The sequence below is a fragment of the Manacus candei genome, unplaced genomic scaffold, assembly GCF_025592945.1.
Source record: "Manacus candei isolate 608988 ecotype Guabito, Panama unplaced genomic scaffold, ASM2559294v1 h1tg000041l, whole genome shotgun sequence".
NCBI classification, from domain to species: domain Eukaryota; kingdom Metazoa; phylum Chordata; class Aves; order Passeriformes; family Pipridae; genus Manacus; species Manacus candei.
Genome location: NW_026138089.1, coordinates 4,775,817 through 4,792,599, shown reverse-complemented (window position 1 = coordinate 4,792,599; position 16,783 = coordinate 4,775,817). Strand labels below are relative to the sequence as shown.

The 16,783-nt window shown below is 37.2% G+C and overlaps 1 protein-coding gene across 1 annotated transcript in view; it reads right to left on the bottom strand.

Annotated features, from left to right (window-relative positions):
* The window catches only part of RPS6KA3 (ribosomal protein S6 kinase A3), a 76,805-nt gene that overhangs the window by 42,297 nt on the left and 17,725 nt on the right, over positions 1-16,783 (bottom strand). The window lies entirely within an intron of this gene.

The window sequence follows — 16,783 nt, the reverse complement described above, 5'->3', positions numbered from 1 at the left end:
CCTAAAATGCATCAATGGATTGGATATCTTTGGAAAGCCCTCCTTTTTAACACTTAAATGAGGACCACTGCTGCAGTGACACACCTTTATAAGACAGTGCAAGACTCAAGACATTTCCACGTAAAGCAGCACAGCCTCCACTCCCACTTCAGCAGCAATAAATTCTCCACCTTCCACTGAGAAAATTCTATTGTGGAAAAGAATCTAACTGCCTTTCTTCGCAAGAAGATCCTATCTTGTAAAAGCTGTCCAGTCTGCAGCGTTTCCCCTTCTGTGAGAAACTGGTCACCAGAAAGCTCTAAGCAGCAGTGAAGCTTCTAGTCTTTTTGTGTTCTGCACTTAACTCAGTGTTTTCTGCACTGAATTTGAAAATCCCCTGAAAAGTGACGCTCCTTACCACACAGGAAAAGAACTTCAGAACTTATCAGCAACTGTTCGAAAATAAGTAAAGTAAGCACACTTGTTACTGTCATCTGTAGATCTATCTAGGCATTAACACACATAATGCAAAGCACTGTAAGTGGACGTACAGAAAGTGATATACTATGACTACAATGTCAACTTCTTGTGCATTCTCTATTTCTTCTATAGGTTACAGTAAATAAAATAAATCTGAGAACACTTTTCCTCTGTATAAGGAGAAACTCTTAGACCTATTTCACAGAATTGCAGGTTGGCTGGCATTAAAAGGGACCTCTAGAGATCACCTTATCTAAACCCCCCTGCTCAAGCAGGGCCACCGAGAGCCAGTTGTCAGGACCTGATTCAGGCACCTTCTGAATACCTCCAAGGATGGTAACAACCTTCCTGGACAGCCTGTGCTGGCACTCAGTCATTTTCAGAGTGAAAAAGTGTTTCCTGATGTTCAGACTGAACCTCCCATGCTTCTGTTTTTGCCCATTGCCTCAGTCCCTCCCTTCAGGCTCGTTGAACATGATTTCACCATTGTGAATCCATGTTGAATGACCTCAGCTATCTTTTTGTCCTTCATGTACAGGCTAATGGTTTCTAGGATAAGCTTTTCCATGACCTTGCTGGGGATTAAGGTGTGGCTGACCAGCCTGTAGTTCCCTGCATCCTCCTTCTTGTCCTTTTTGAGGAGAGGAGCTGACATTTGCTTTCCTTCAGTCCTCAGTCATGTCTTCCAGTCATGATGATAATTAGAAAATAATCAAGAGTGGCCATGCAGTGGCAGCTGCCAGGTCCCTCAGCACTCGTGCATCCTGTCAGGGCCCACAGACTTGTGTACACCCAGTTTGTTAAAGTATTCCCTAACCTGGTTAGCGACAGGACCCGAGGGAACGGCCTGAAGCTGTATCACGGGAGGTTTAGGTTGGATATTAGGAAAAGGTTCTTCACTCAGAGGGTGGAAGAGGGCACTTCACCCAGAGGGCACTGGAACAGGGTTCCCTGCAAAGTGGTCATGGCACCAAGTCTGACAGAGTTCAGGAAGCATTTGGACAATGCTCTCAGGCACATGGTGGGATCTTGGGGTTGTCCTGTGCAGGACCATGAGTTGGACTTAAATCATCCTGATGGGTCCCTTCCACCTCAGGATATTCTATGATTTGCTTCCAAGGGTATGTCTTCCTTGCTCCAGACTTTCGCTTCATCTGTATGCACCAAAATGTGCACTGATTAGTCACAGTGATGGGTTAGTAGAGGCAGAGTTGTAAAGCTGTGTTTCTGAAGCACTGATTTATAAGTTTTTCAAGTATTCTGCAAAATTTATGTGCATGAATTAATGCTGAAAGTATCCTTTTGCATCTGGTCATTTCAACACTGTGTATAAATGTAGAGCAACTGTCCATCTATGTCAGCATGTTCCAACACATCCTTCTCCCAGACTGACAATTCTTTTTCAAAAGATTACAGCCAAAGCTGTAAACAAGCAGTACATAGGAAACCCTGAGCATGTATGTGTGAGAGTGTGTACATATATAAAAAATCCAGCACATGATTTGGAATAAGGCACAGAACATCCTGGCAACTTTTAAAATCAAGAAATGAAAAAAGATATTGTAATGTGAAGCACTTAGTTTTAGCACACAAGACAAATCCAAGATGACCAGTAAGTTTAGGTGCCAGTTTCCATTGTAAGACAACCAAAATTTTGCATGTGTGTGCACACAGGCATGCTGAGTACTCCATCTAATAAACCTAAACTTCTTTTTCCTTTCAGGAGAAAATGCTACCATCGTTGACTCAAGGTTGAATCTTTACAGAGTCTGAAAGAAACATTGTTTCCTTTTACTTGTCAAAGGAATAATTTGCTGGTGAACATTTGCAGTTTTATCTTTTAAATTAGTATGTGATCAGTTGGATTACATACTACTGAAACCACCCACTGCAATCTAACAGAATCCCAAGGGAGGAATAGAATAGCACAGCGAAACAAACTGCCAAGAATATATTACTTCAGATACTTTGATCCACTTCTGCTTTACTGTTTTATCTATTTGCTCCCTGGGAATCTTGGGAAAGTAAAAAACATGTGAAACAACTTCCTCAAATCTTTCTGTTATCTACTTCCTTCAGGGAGGCAAAGCAAGGTGGACATAAGAACACGGAACTGTGGGAACAAGTCCAGAGGAAGGCCATGAAGTTGATAAGAGGACTGGAGCACCTCCCCTACAAAGACAGGCTAAGAAAGTTGGGGCTGTTCATGCTGGAGAAGAGAAGGCTGTGTGGAGACCTCACAGCAACCTTCCAGTATCTGAAGGGGGCCTACAGGGAAGCCAGAGAGGGGCTCTTCATCAGGAACTGTAGTGACAGGACAAGGAGTAATGTGTACAAAGTGAAAGAGGGAAAATTTAGGTCAGATATTAGGAAGAAATTCTTTGCTGTGAGGGTGGTAAGGCACTGGAACAGATTGCCCTGGGAAGTTGTGGATGCTCCATCCCTGGAGGTGTTCAGGACCAGGCTGGATGGGGCTTTGAGCAACCTGATCTACTGGAAGTGCCTGGTCCTCCATGGCAGGGAGATTGACACTATATGATCTCTAAGGTCCCTTCCAACCCAAACCATTCTATGATTTTATATTGCTTTAAAGCATTACAAAACTCAACAAGAATAAGAAATGAAAAAGAAAATATATTAACTTCCTCTCCATACACAAACAAAATTATTATTTTTGAATACGATGCAATATTATGCAACCAACTTTCCAGTGGTTATTTTGGGCACCCTCTAAAAAACAAAACAAACCCCAAACCACCACTTCACATTCCTGATACTAAGAGAATATTCTCAGCCTTTGCAGTTTCTCAGGGTTCAGATACTCCTCAGTCCATAAAAGGCAGACCTAAACCAACTCTGTTTTAAACAAAAAGGAACTCAAACAATATCCTACTTTAGTAGCTTGTCCATAAAACATGTTTGGGAGGAAGATTTATGATGAATAGTTGCCCACAAATTTGCAGTTTCCTTTTCTGACATAACTGCTGAATGTATGTTATTTTAAACTAAACAGTGTTTTGCAAATGCAGTTAAAAATACAAAAGCTAAGCCTTTTATAGAACACAAATTATATGCAGAAGTAATCAACCCTCGCTGTACCCACTATCTACCTGAATTAGAATGCAAGTCTTACACATTGTAGAAAGAGATCTCTATTTCTCAACCAACTGCACTAATTACATCAGATGATAGATGGCATCTTACAGGAAGCTGGAAGAGAAGCCAGCCATTCTGTCTGGTACCGAATTTGGCTTAGGGTCCATCTCTGATCATTCCCTGATAAACAGTAAAAACATTTGTCCCATGTGACGAATTCAAAATAAATGAGATGACATATAAGGTGCTGAAATACTTGGGTTCTCCTCTCCTTTCTTTCATTCCCTGACAACTTTCAGATGTGTACAGACATTCACTCACCAGTGATCTGTCCTTTGCAATGGTGGGATCTTCCTTCCAGTTACAACTGTACTCTACTGCCTACATTTTATTTCTGTTATTTATAAGGTTGTAAAGTTCCCTCTTATCAAACATTACACTGCCACAATGTCTAATTGAAAGTCTCAAGACATAATTTCCTCTTCTAGACACACAGCTCTCTCAAGGCCTTCTTCACACAAGAAAGTAAAAGGGTCACAGAAAGCCGTTTAAAGAAAAACAACAAGCCATGTTAGTCAACTTAAAGTGGTTGCTACTGGCTACCATTATAGTGAAACTAAATATAGAATGCAAGGAAACAAACAGAAGGTAACATAACCCTCAGTTTCCTCAACAATGTAATAGTGTTAAATCAACATTGGCCTTGAAGGGAAGTGAGTGATAAACAAGTTTGAGTGCGAATTTAAAACACCACCATTCCAAAATAATTTCCTGTACTGATGTAGTCTGCATGTCAGAACCGTTCTGGGCAGTATCTCAGTATAAGTAACCTCTTAGTAATGCACCTCACAACGTATGTCTATGTACAGGAAAGCAAAAAAACATAGGAAAGAACACTGAATGGACTATATTCCACAGACAAATCAAATCTGAAAGAGAAAAGCTTAAAAAAAAACAAAAACAAAAAAGAGAGATCGCAGCACCATGCAAATTGGAATAGGAAACATGCTTGTCAGCGAAAGAAAGGACAGACACCTTCAAGGTAAGCAGTGAAAAAATATTTAACCATTATTAGGCTATAAAAATAATAGCCTAATCATGTTGCTGGGGGAAAAAAAAATAAATCAATATTTTAGGTACTTAATGAACATTAAACACTCAGTTTGCTTCTAGTAATTGAATATATGTGAATTATTTTTATCTTCACTTTTAAATTCAAGGCTAAACTAACTCTGCTGCAACATAAAATACTTGTATTTGTTTCTGAGATCTTATTACAGGAACAACTATTAGATAACATGTTAAAAGGAAACTGGACTTCAACCCCTAAAGGAAGTAGAAGCAGAAGAGCCTTACTAGGTAAGTATTTCTCATTAGTAATGAAAAAGCCTAGAAAAAGCAAGAGAAAAGCGTGTGTTTATCTATACATAAACTCTTCTGCAATTCACCCCTCAGATTTCCGGATTTTCAGTAATCTTAAAACTGTTCTGTGTAAACAAGTGGCCCATGCAGAGCTGGGTGGCATAAACTCATCTGTGTAGAACAAGCAGTGTGTCATCTGCAGACCTTTTCCTGAGCACTATGTTCCAGGGACAACTGAAAAGCTGGTCTAGGATTAGTAAACTGGGCTCTGAACTGATAACTAGGAGAGCTACCAGTATCACCCACAATACCACTGGTATTGTTCTCACAAGTTTGTAATTTCCACCTGTTTTTATTACTCCTAGATATGCCAGATGGATTTTTTTAATAAGCATGAATACAGCAGCAAAAAGACTACACAACCCTTTTATCTCTAACTTCCAAATCCTGAAGACAATGTGACAGTAGGGGCTGTAAGAGAATTCTGGAGTCTGAGCTTAAACCATTTGTAGACACTTTGTGAGAGTTGCCAGACATGCACTTAAAAAACCCAAGTATTGTGAGTGCCATGAGACATGCTCTTATGACACAACCTAAATCTGATAAATTGAGAAAACACAATAAGCACTCATTAGAATTTAAATAGCACCTCGAAAAATGGAAGTATCTTTAGTCTACAAATTTTATATAGAAAGGATAGAGAAACAACCAACTAAAGATTAAAATAATTTAAAAAAAATCTTTAAATGTATGTCTGATATTGGCAAAATAATACACAAGGAAATAGCTCTGAATCATCTAAACAGACTGCACAGGATCAGATCTGTGCTCTTACATGTAGCAGGAAGAGGAAGGCCATTCAGAATAAGGAATATTAGCACATATAAACACCACAGGAGTCTCACTGCACCTAAAATTCTCAGTCTCAGCTTCTTGAATAAAGATATAAGTCAAGTGCAAACATGCACCATGACAAGTGCTTGACAAAGAAATTCCAATTCACAGGGACAGAAATGGGAAATGGGAGTCACTTTCAGCAAGAAAGTGACTTTACCCTTAAAGATGTGTAAGAATTAGATGTGAATTAACTTAAACAGGACATCAAAGAACAAACTGGTATGTCACACATGGAATGCTTACTTGGGAAAGGTATTCCCTGAAGATAGATTTCTCCTTTTCTAGATATTCAAAATTATGTGACTATGAGTCATGGCTGGGCTTTGCGAACGAAGATTTGGGAAATGAGTAGTAATATTTAAAAAACACAAATCTTTATGATAGCCTACTTTAGATAACAGTTATTAAAAGAATAGTTAGTTCATCACTCATGATGATGAATGACAAAGATTTGAGTGTATACTCTTCAGTATACTGAAAGTATAAGTTAAAATTATGACATGCACAGATTACTCCAAAGGGAAAAAACAGTAGCCATCTAAAAAAAAAAAAGTAGTTTCATTGCAATAATAATTATAATGGAATGGTATATTTAAATTGTCCCACACACAGATGACATTTAACGGGTGTAACAACATAAAGTGACAGAGAACTGGAAACATAAGAAAAAAAGTACAAGGAAACATTTACAGCATAAGACATCCAAAGAATTCTGTTTAAATGGAATGTGACTCTAAAAGTAAACTGGACCCATCCTGAACAGAAAGACTGACTGCAGAGCCTCTGCTGTCAGCTTCAGTGAAATTAAACTGAAATCAGGTGAAACAGGAAGTTAACCAAAAGCAAGATACCCCAGGGTAAGATCTCTAACAGAGATATGCAGGAAAAACAAGATTTGGGGTTGGAAAGGATCAGGAAGGCTTTATTTGATTATAACAGTGTGGGTTTTAAAAAAATATCTTTCTGGTTAACTATGCAGAGAATACCAAAATATAGCAGGTAAATTTTTATAATATCAAGACCAAGATAAGTATGTGCAGTACATGCTGTGAATACCTATAGATTAAGGCTTTTTGAAGCAGCTAAAGGCTGAACAAAATAAATGGCTCCTTTGCCATATCTGAATTTTACATCAAGAAGCTTATAATAAATTCAGAAACGGATTCCTGAGAAATTTCTCTTTATAAAAAAGTTCATATATGGATTGAGAAAATCCCAGAAGTCCTCATTGTGTGAGATGTGAGGAATTACTGTCCTGAGTCCTTCGCATTTGGAAAGGGATACTGAAGATACCACACAACACCCATGTGCCGTTCCTAAAAGGGACAGAAGGGACTGCAAAACAAGGCTGCACGGTCACTCTCCCACAAAAAGAACGCAATCCAGATGAAGGTGAAAATCTCCTCAGAAGTGCAGTGAATTTCAGCTGGCAGATGACTAAGTACTGATCAAAAAACTTCCCCTCTGCACACTCGCTGGCTCTATGAAATATAGCAAGAAATACCAAAATTGGATGTTACCAAATCTGTAACATCAGAACAAAAGGTTTCACAGTTAAAGAAGGAAAAAGGCCACACATCAACCTCTGTTACATCTAACAGAGATGGAAGTTATGAAATAAAGGACATATTAAAGGAACAAGGATGAAACATTAACCCTCACACTCGTTTTAAATAAAACCTCTGAATTTTACGACACAATTTCTGGACAGGAAAAAACACATAATATCTTTGCTTATAGCACTGAGAAGCAACTTGACTCTCGGTAGGGCTTTTAAATAAACTGCAATTTTCCAATAAGAGGCACAGATGACCAGGACAGAGATGGCTATACATACTCGAGTTTGGCAAAACCAGGTGGGGAAATCTGATACATGCAACAAGTCCTTGGATGGGTCCAGTATTCAAAACAGTTCTTCCTGGACAGTAAACATTGTTGACATGCTGACCAAAAACTGTAAAAATGAGGTTAAGACTTTGACTTGATGTAATTGTTAGATAAGCAGATTAATAATAAATTTTAATCTCAATGAATAATTAAAACCTTTTATAGTAGCTCAGCCAGTTTAAGTAATTGTTGGAGAAATTAACTTAAATACTGATAATCCTGGTTCCAGCATTACCCAGGTTTCATCTTTACCTGTTAATTCTGTACTGCTCTTAACAGAGTTAAGAAGGTACAAACCAGAACCATCTTTGACATATAGTTACTTACAGACTCAGTTATGACTTAATTTACCCCCTAAGAGTTTGTTCAGATTTTTTACTATAAACTCATTTTCTAGCTCCTGGTTTTGTAAGGTCTTTTCTGAATCATTTTTCATTTTTTACTACTTGATTTTTCACGTTATTATGGAAGCCCCTTGCATCAGCCCCTTAAGTGATGCTGCTCACAAAGCAACAGCCTCACACTCCCAGTTACGAGAGTCCTGCCTTGCCTGCAGTGCTCGCAGCTGTTGAGGGACCAGCCCTGAGGCAGTGGCATCGCTCCTTCCAGAGTCACTGCCCGAGTCAAATCACTCCCACAGATTGTGCAAGATTCTTTTTTTTTTAATTCACACTTCAGCACTTAACTGTGCCAATATTGGTGGTTTTAATATTCCTTTCTAAATGGACACTAGCAATATATTAAAAATTGTTGGTGGGATTCCATCAGAAACTCTTCAGGGAACTATTTCATTAATAGTTTCTGCTTAAAATTACATATTAATTTTTTTTAAATATTTATTTTGTATAGGAATAATTTACACATGAGAAACAGCCAGAATTATCATAAGAAAAGGTCACAGTTCTGGAATTTCAACTTCTACACAGTCACAATGAGAGAAAAAAAAAAATCTTTTTGATAGATTTAATCACAACAACTAAGTCAGAACTATATTGCCCATATCGGTGAAAACCCCCCCTCAGTCATTACCCACCTCTCAAGATAAGATCACAGCCCTAAAATCAGTTTATGCTGTTGACCATACAATTTTCAAAAAAGTCAATCCAATAAATAAAGAGCTAATTGCAATCTTATTTTTCACATGAAAGTTGAGCAGCAGCAAAGACAGTGCTTGTATCATTTTTCATTTGTTAGTATTGGGTATGTAGCTACATAGATTTTTCCATTTTCATTACGGAAGTAGCAGCTTTGTTTTCACCCCTCTCAGTATCTTTTTCAGGAATGTTTTACTTCCTTTAGACAAATGCATGCTCTTAAGGCACATGAACACCCAGTACAAGTGAAGATAAGGCTGAAAACAGAAAAATGGAATCCCCAGCAATTCACTTAACACTGCTCCAATCACAGTTGCACGTTTCCTTTTACTACTTTGTTAGCCTTTATGTACTGATAAGAGCTCTACTGGACGTTGCTGTATTTGGCAAAATATTTTTCTGGCTGTCACAGGCATAATAATGTGAATCAATATAATCAAATAAACCTTTTCTGAAATATTGACTATGATATTAAAACCTTGGTGCTGAAGTCACATAAAGCAGTTATGTCCTGTAAGGACAGTCAGCTTATTGGATATCAAGTGATTCTAAAAGGATGACTCAATGTTGGCACAGTTCCCCAACTCATATACATAATTTCCTTTTCCTCCCCTCCCTTGAGTCAGGAAGTTTCCTAGATGCATTTTTACTTTCCCAGCTTGGTATGAACATAGGATGAATTTTCAGCATTACCTGAAGAAATGAAACCCTTTTGAGCTATGCTTTTTGAAGTAAAAAAGAGTCAACAAACTGAAAACCAATTACTTTTACCTCTTATATTAGGGCTTACAGAAATCTTCATAAAAGTAAAAATGGGAGTTAAAAATGTGAGGAGTGCACTAGTCTAGGTATTTTTAAATATCTCAGGCACATTCTATACATTCATACATTCTATGCTTTTTATACTCCTATCTATAAATTAAAAACTACCTTAAAAATAAAATTCACTGTCCAATAAGCACTTCACAATCTCTCATTACTTCAGCAAGCAATGTTAGAGAGCTAACTCATAGAATAAAATCCATTCCTTATATCTGTGACTAATATTCAATTTGAGTCACTTAACAGAACTAACAATTACTTGTATGCTCATACACAAACAATTGTTCTAAAAATTAAAAATTCTGCTTTTGAAGTAGCAATTATTCTAATACAACAAAAATCAAAGCACTATCATGCACAAAATTAAGTCAAGCCGACTTAAGGATATTCTGTGTATGCTGTCTGTTTTACACTACTACCAAAGAAAAGCAACAGTAGAGCAGAACTCCTAATTAACATGGACATTTGAAGTTAGAAATATAGGCTTCCACAATTTATGTATTTGCATCTTTTTAAAAGACAGAAAAAGTTACAATTCTGACTGACATCAAATCACTTGTTGCAGACAGCAACTATTGTTTTACAGGATTTCCTAAAAGCAAATTAAATTTGCAAATATTTAGTTTCAGGGAAAAAAATTGCTGTATTTATGTATTTATTTCTTACTCTCTAACTTTCTACTCTTTTTGATTTCTGGCTTTCTACTGCAACAGTTTTGAGATCTAGAAGGATGCCTGTGTCTGTGTTTGTTCCACACAGCCAACTCACTCCCATAATGAAGACTGCAGACCTGGTTACCGAGACAGAACTCCTCCCATCCTTTTGGTGTTATAGGATGAAGCAAGATAGGAGTTTGGAGAATGAGTCCTGTTCCAGAGCAACAAGCCCAAGGACAGGTGAGGCCCTCTGGATAAACAGTTCACCAGACTGGGAAGGTAATTCTGAAGATGCCTTCTTTCCTCAGAATGAAAATACAAAGGCCAGGACAGAAGCAGGACGCTACTCCTTCCTTCCCAAAGGAACTACGAGCAGTAGGTTGTTTAGCAGGTAAGCTGAGAAATTCCTGTAAGCATTTTAGAAGTTCCATGTTGGTCACCAAAAGCAGTTCTGCAATGCAGCTCTCTTTTGATCAAGCACCACAAACTTCTCATGAACTGAAGTGCACTTGTCAGCATTGGAAAAAAATACTCATTGGGTGGAACTTCCATTTCCCGGTAACTCTTGATAAAAGTTTTGTTCCTACTTTGTAAGCACTAACATTTCAGACCATTGCAATTAAAAGACTAATTCAAAGTTAAACAAAAAGAAATTATTTAAAACGAAAAATAATTCAGGAGCATATTCAGCTCTTTTCTATGAAATCCTGTTTTAGTGAGATAATATCCCAAATATATTCTGAAATTTATATGGGCTGAAAACCTTCACTTTGGTCTGCACTATGTAACCTTTTACAATCAATAGAATGTTAAAGACAATGTAATCGAGCTGCTGTAAGTAGATAAAACAATGTTGTTTTTTGATCAGGTTTCTGAAGAATACATTTCATGTTGCCTGTGGAAAAGAACTATGATTCAGGACTATGAGTTGATAAATATTTATAAGGTTTACATTAAAAAAACTTGATTATAATGCAGCCTATGTTCCCTTTTTTTACATACACGTCTTGTTCTAGCATTTCAGTTGTGGCAAGAAAATTCAATTTAATTTTCTAATATGCGTTGTAAAGTTTAAATCAGCAGACAGATTAATGGGTGTTAAATTACCATCCCTTTTACAAGTTAATAGACCTTCTCTTAAGATGTTAAGACATTACACAAGAAGGTCGTGAGGATTATATTTTTTCCCCCCCTCATTGCAAAGTATTTGCAGACTTACAGGAGGAGAAACATGAAAAGTGATTTGACTTTCAACGATAAAATGTTCTGTCATGTTGAATGTTTACATGTATTGTTAAATAGTTCTGAAACAGTGCCTGGGATGATACAGTATTGCACTAGTAATTTTTCTCAACTTAAAACAAACTTTTTGATGTTTAAATATATGCCCAGTAAGACAAATTATACAAATTCAACATTTGCTATGACTAAATTAACACTTAAAAGTTGAAATAACCATAACACTAACTGTTATGCAAGCAACAGTGTCACTGTTCTTAATACCATTTCAGAACTAAATTTAAGATATTAATAAGCCTGAGTTATTTTAACTGTCACCCCACACAGTCGTATTTTACAGTTTAAAGTAATGCATGACAATGCAACTATCAAAATAACCACTAATTATTAAAAATACAGAAATTTTTAATAAAATTTGACTCTCAGTGAGGAAATATACAGCTAAATTCATACTTCACTCCCCTCTGCCCCCGAAATATAAGCCTATACATTATTTACATACAGGTAACAATTTCCCAATAAGGCTAAATTATCAGCAGGTACCTTACAAACTTCTACAAAATATGAGCATACCACAGACTTTTTTTTGTTTTAAAGAAAATACAAAAGGCTTTGTATCCAAACAACACCAATCCCTAAGTAGGGAGAGACTAAAATCGCTCCCAAATTAGAAGTTTAATTAAAGTAAAACTTTCCCTTTTTCCCCTCATTCCCTTAAATAAGAAACTAAGCTCACCCGAATAGAACGACCACGTAGAGCCAGAAACTTCAACATGACTAAGAAACCATGATGTTTAGATTTTCTGACTGAGCGATCACAAGTCTAGCAGGGAAGACCAACCCTGGTGTTTTTGCTGTGACCAGCTGTTCCGGCAATTAGAAAATTTCCTGTCAGGCAAGTCAGACACAGTCGGGGGAGGGGGGGGGGGTTGGGAAGAGAGAGAAGGGGCGAAAAAAAGGTCAAAAAAAAAAAAAGCTGTTGATTCCACATGCACACACATGTGGTAAAGAAAAACTGAGCAGCAGTGGTACTCATGTTCCTGATGCTGGTAGAGATCAGGACAGGAAAGTTAAGCAGATTGCCTGATAGCAACATGCAGTTGCAGATGTTACTGATTCCTGGTTCCCAGAAAAAAACCAAAAGAGATCAACATCTATTTCAGAAATCACACTACTGTGCAACATTTCACTAGTTAAGCAGAAGAACAAGTATTTTAAGTCCTATCTGTGATAACTGTATTTTTATGATTTTTAACTTTACAAAATATTTTAATGTCTATTGCTACATTTTAGACTTCAACGCAGAGAATGCTTAAAGACTGTTTTTATTTACTAGAGTAAAGTTAGAGGACCAAAATGACCTTGTGCCTAGCCCTTTGAAATCCTGCACATGGAAAATGCTACACAGATGTTATAGGCCAAGGCAGACTACAAAAATATTTGAACTGGATTGCCCATCTCAAATGTCTGACTTATGTACCAATATTACAGTGTTGTGTAGAGGGTGAAAAACTTCTTAGAGTAATAAAAGATACCTAGGCTTTCTTTCAATGCTTTTAAAAAAACTCAAATGCTTTTAAGAATTAGAATTCAATCTAATTACTTCAAACAGCTAGAGATGAAATTTTTAATTTGATCTCTCTATATATTTAGTATGGAAGTTATTTTCTGAATATTGACAATATCTTTATCTTTTTTGATATTTATTAAAACCACTGAATTGCACAGTACATGCTCCATTAGTGGAGACTTTTTCAAGTAATAAACAAAGGCAAGTACCAACCTTTAGTCAAAGGCATATACACATACACAGCTATAAACAAACCCAGGTGACTCCATGTAGTGACTCTGTAGCAATGGAAACATACAGTAAAATACTGTACTCCCACTTGCACGAGACACTAAAACAAACCCACACTCCAAACTGCTTCCCTTGACTGGGTTCTAACAAATACCTGGATTACTGCATTTTTTGTTATATTTCAATTCCTCATCAGAAGACAAAGTCAGTAGTTTATTTAAGTGACACAACACATTGCTTCTATCTCTATACCACATCCTGGCTGTCTACACTATTGGTTTCTATCTTTTCCTTTAAACCTGGAGAGATGAAATAGAGACCCTGGTTTTATCAGGATCCCACAAGCAAAATTGTTCCCTCTTTATGTTCTCTTGTACTTCTCTGGGTCTTTTTTTATGTCCCATCTGCAGGGACAATCTTTTAAATGCTGTGTACTGAATATACACAATTATTATTATACATTACACAGGCATTCAGGAACTGCTACTGCACAAAGGAAGACTTTGTGACTCAAGTGAGGGCTCAAAAGTCCCCACTGACAATGCACTTTTTACAGTCCACTGTGTTACAGCCTTTTTGGAAGAAGCATTCTCTACTACAATGGCACTAACACAGAATGAAAAATTATTTAATATTTGTATTGGGATAAACAGAGCTTCTCAAGCAGAAGGAGCTTCCTGCAATGCAAGGATTTCAATTATTTCATAAATAGTACAGAAAATTACCTGAAGCTTTCCTCTCTTCAGTTGTTTTAAACTTCCAGCTACTTCCCCATTCCAAACTGAAATATCTCAAGAATTGCAGTTTAACAGCAATATAGTTGTTTACACTTTGAAGATGTAAAATAAATTTACATAAATAAATGGAAGCCCATTCAAACTCCCTGCCCTACCTTGTCTAAGAACTGATACACTAAAAGCAGAGTGAACAGGAATCTTCAAATCACTAAATTAAACTCTGTGGTAGCAAGGACAGCTAAAAGCAGAAATGGAGAGTAAGTGGTAAGAGCTACTCTAACTACAGTGTTCCTTAAAGATGAAAAGATACTGTAGGTAAACGACCATTCTCTTATCTTTCTGCTGTGAGGGTATGAGTGTACTCTGCTGCAGACACGCTGTATCTGCAAAGGGTGACAGGAATCAGGCATTTCAACCGCAACATTTGTACAATTACTGAACCACTGCTCTCCCAAACCTCTTATGTGACCTCCCAGTGCAGCACAAAGCACAGTGCTCAGGGGTCAGCGGGGTGACCTCCCAACAATAGCTCTCCTATAACTGACAGGGGGCTGCGGCAGGTGGAAGAAATTTCTTGTGTTCTGGGAGAATACAGCCTGCACAGTTCCCAAAGAGCACTACCAGCCAACCAGAAACATTAAGATATATGCTACACAACTCATTTTGAGAACCTCTCAGAAGAGAGTTTGCCCTTTTAAATATTCCTTCGCATAAGGAGGAGACAGGTTAGAGGGCAGCAGTCCCCAACAGGGAAGTCTGTGATAACAAGGACAAATTGCTCCAGCAAGTTGCTCCCTTTACCTTGAAGTCTTTGATAAGGATTTATATGATATATGTTTATCACAAAACAATTGTGTCCAAAACAAAAGGAATTTGCTACGCCTGTCAGTGACAGTTCTGTGAATTGCAGAACTCCACTAGCACAATGCATTTCCTTCTCCTCCACTACAGAAATAGAAAGTGAGTTCATCTCTCATCTTCCTCTCATTTAAATTTGCTCTGAATTTACAAAAATTAAGACAAAATGTCATCACACTTGCCATCTAGACATTCAAGAGAATGGGGCTCGCAGACACTACAGAGAGCAAGAAAACTGAAACATGCTGGAGGAACTCTCAAAGCAGTAAAGAACACGTGGGAATATATGGGTTTTATTGAATAAAATGTGCACACAATGGTGTGATGCTCACTTCTACACATAATCAGAAAATGTTGAAACATTTAATCTAGGTCAAGTCCAGTAGGCAGATTGATAATTTCCTACACCCTCAGTTTGAGAAGTGTAATAATGCAAATTAAGTCTTTATGCTGTTAGACAAGTAAGGTTCTGTAGTAAAGATTGCTTTCAATTATCTGGAAAAAAACAAAGAGGGAGCACACATAAGGAATGAAAAGCCCTTGTTTCATGAAGGTCAACAGTGGAGGAAGAGAAAGCTAATTTTCTGAGTTTTCAGAAGCTGAATAATATACTTTTCTTCATAATAAATGTTTGTATAGCCAAAGCAGCAATATTCTATTAATCAGGGGGTGTGGCAGCTTCCATCTGTTAGTTTACAGGCTTTGCAGGGCTACCATCTGTTTTCTCTCCATGTAACAACTAAGCAGCTTGACTTTGAATGTTGCTTACTCTCAAATTATTCAATTTCCTGAGCAAGTTCCAGAAAGAACCCTGCACCTAAGACAATGACTGCAAAATAAGCCACTCAGAAAATCCATAAGAACACATCAATGAAAGTTTTGCTGTAGCCTTTCCTCAAGACCTGATGACATCTTGGGGGAAAAAAGTATGCCAGGGCTTGCCTTCTTTATAAGGGTTTGATATCTAAGAGTTAACATCTCAGACCTGATGCCCTGCACTGTTTACAAAGATGCTGTAACTTCTTGCACAAGGACCTCTGAGTCCATTCTTAGAGGTAAGATGCAAGCATGCCATTAAGCTGCTAACAAAATTCATCCAAGTTGCAGCAGAGTACAGTGCTTGGGAAGATAATGAACTTCCAATTTCGTTATATTACAGAAAAAAAGGCATTCTGCCTTTTACAAAGCAAAATCTGGGCATTGAGAAGGGAATAACTGGACTTAAGTTTTACAAATGCTTTGCTGGGGAAACTTATTTGTTCAAGAATCAAGTTATTTGATTGTAAAATAGAATTAAATAGTCATGCATATATATTTAAGTATATTTAGTAAAATGCACTAAAAGGAATGTAAGAATTATGGAACACCTTGAAGTCCAAGATTAGTATTTGTAAACCAGACTGTTTCCTTCACTCCATTACACAGTGGACACTCTCATTAGATGGCCAGGTTATCAGCTGGCTTCAACAGAAATTACAATTTACTTCATAACAGGGAATATGATGTTATACCGAGTTATGTAATATTATTGTTTCAAACAATTGCATTACTATGCTGTAACAAAAGCTTCCTTGGTCTGATTTCCATTAAACAGGCAATAATTAAACATTCAAGAATGGTTAAGCAATATGAAAGGATAACTCGACTGTAAACCTCATCTTTCAGTAAAACTGCAAAAATATTAAGCTGTCACTGTTTTACTACTGATAAGCTACACAAGCAGCTGTTTCAGCTAAAATTAAGTATCAATCTGTAAAAATGAGACATCCGGAACTTAGTGGGCTATGAACATTTGTGAATCCAAACATTTCCCTAGTGTTTAAGAAATTCTAGCTATGTCTTAGAGCCTCTACCACGAAGCCAAGAATTTACATC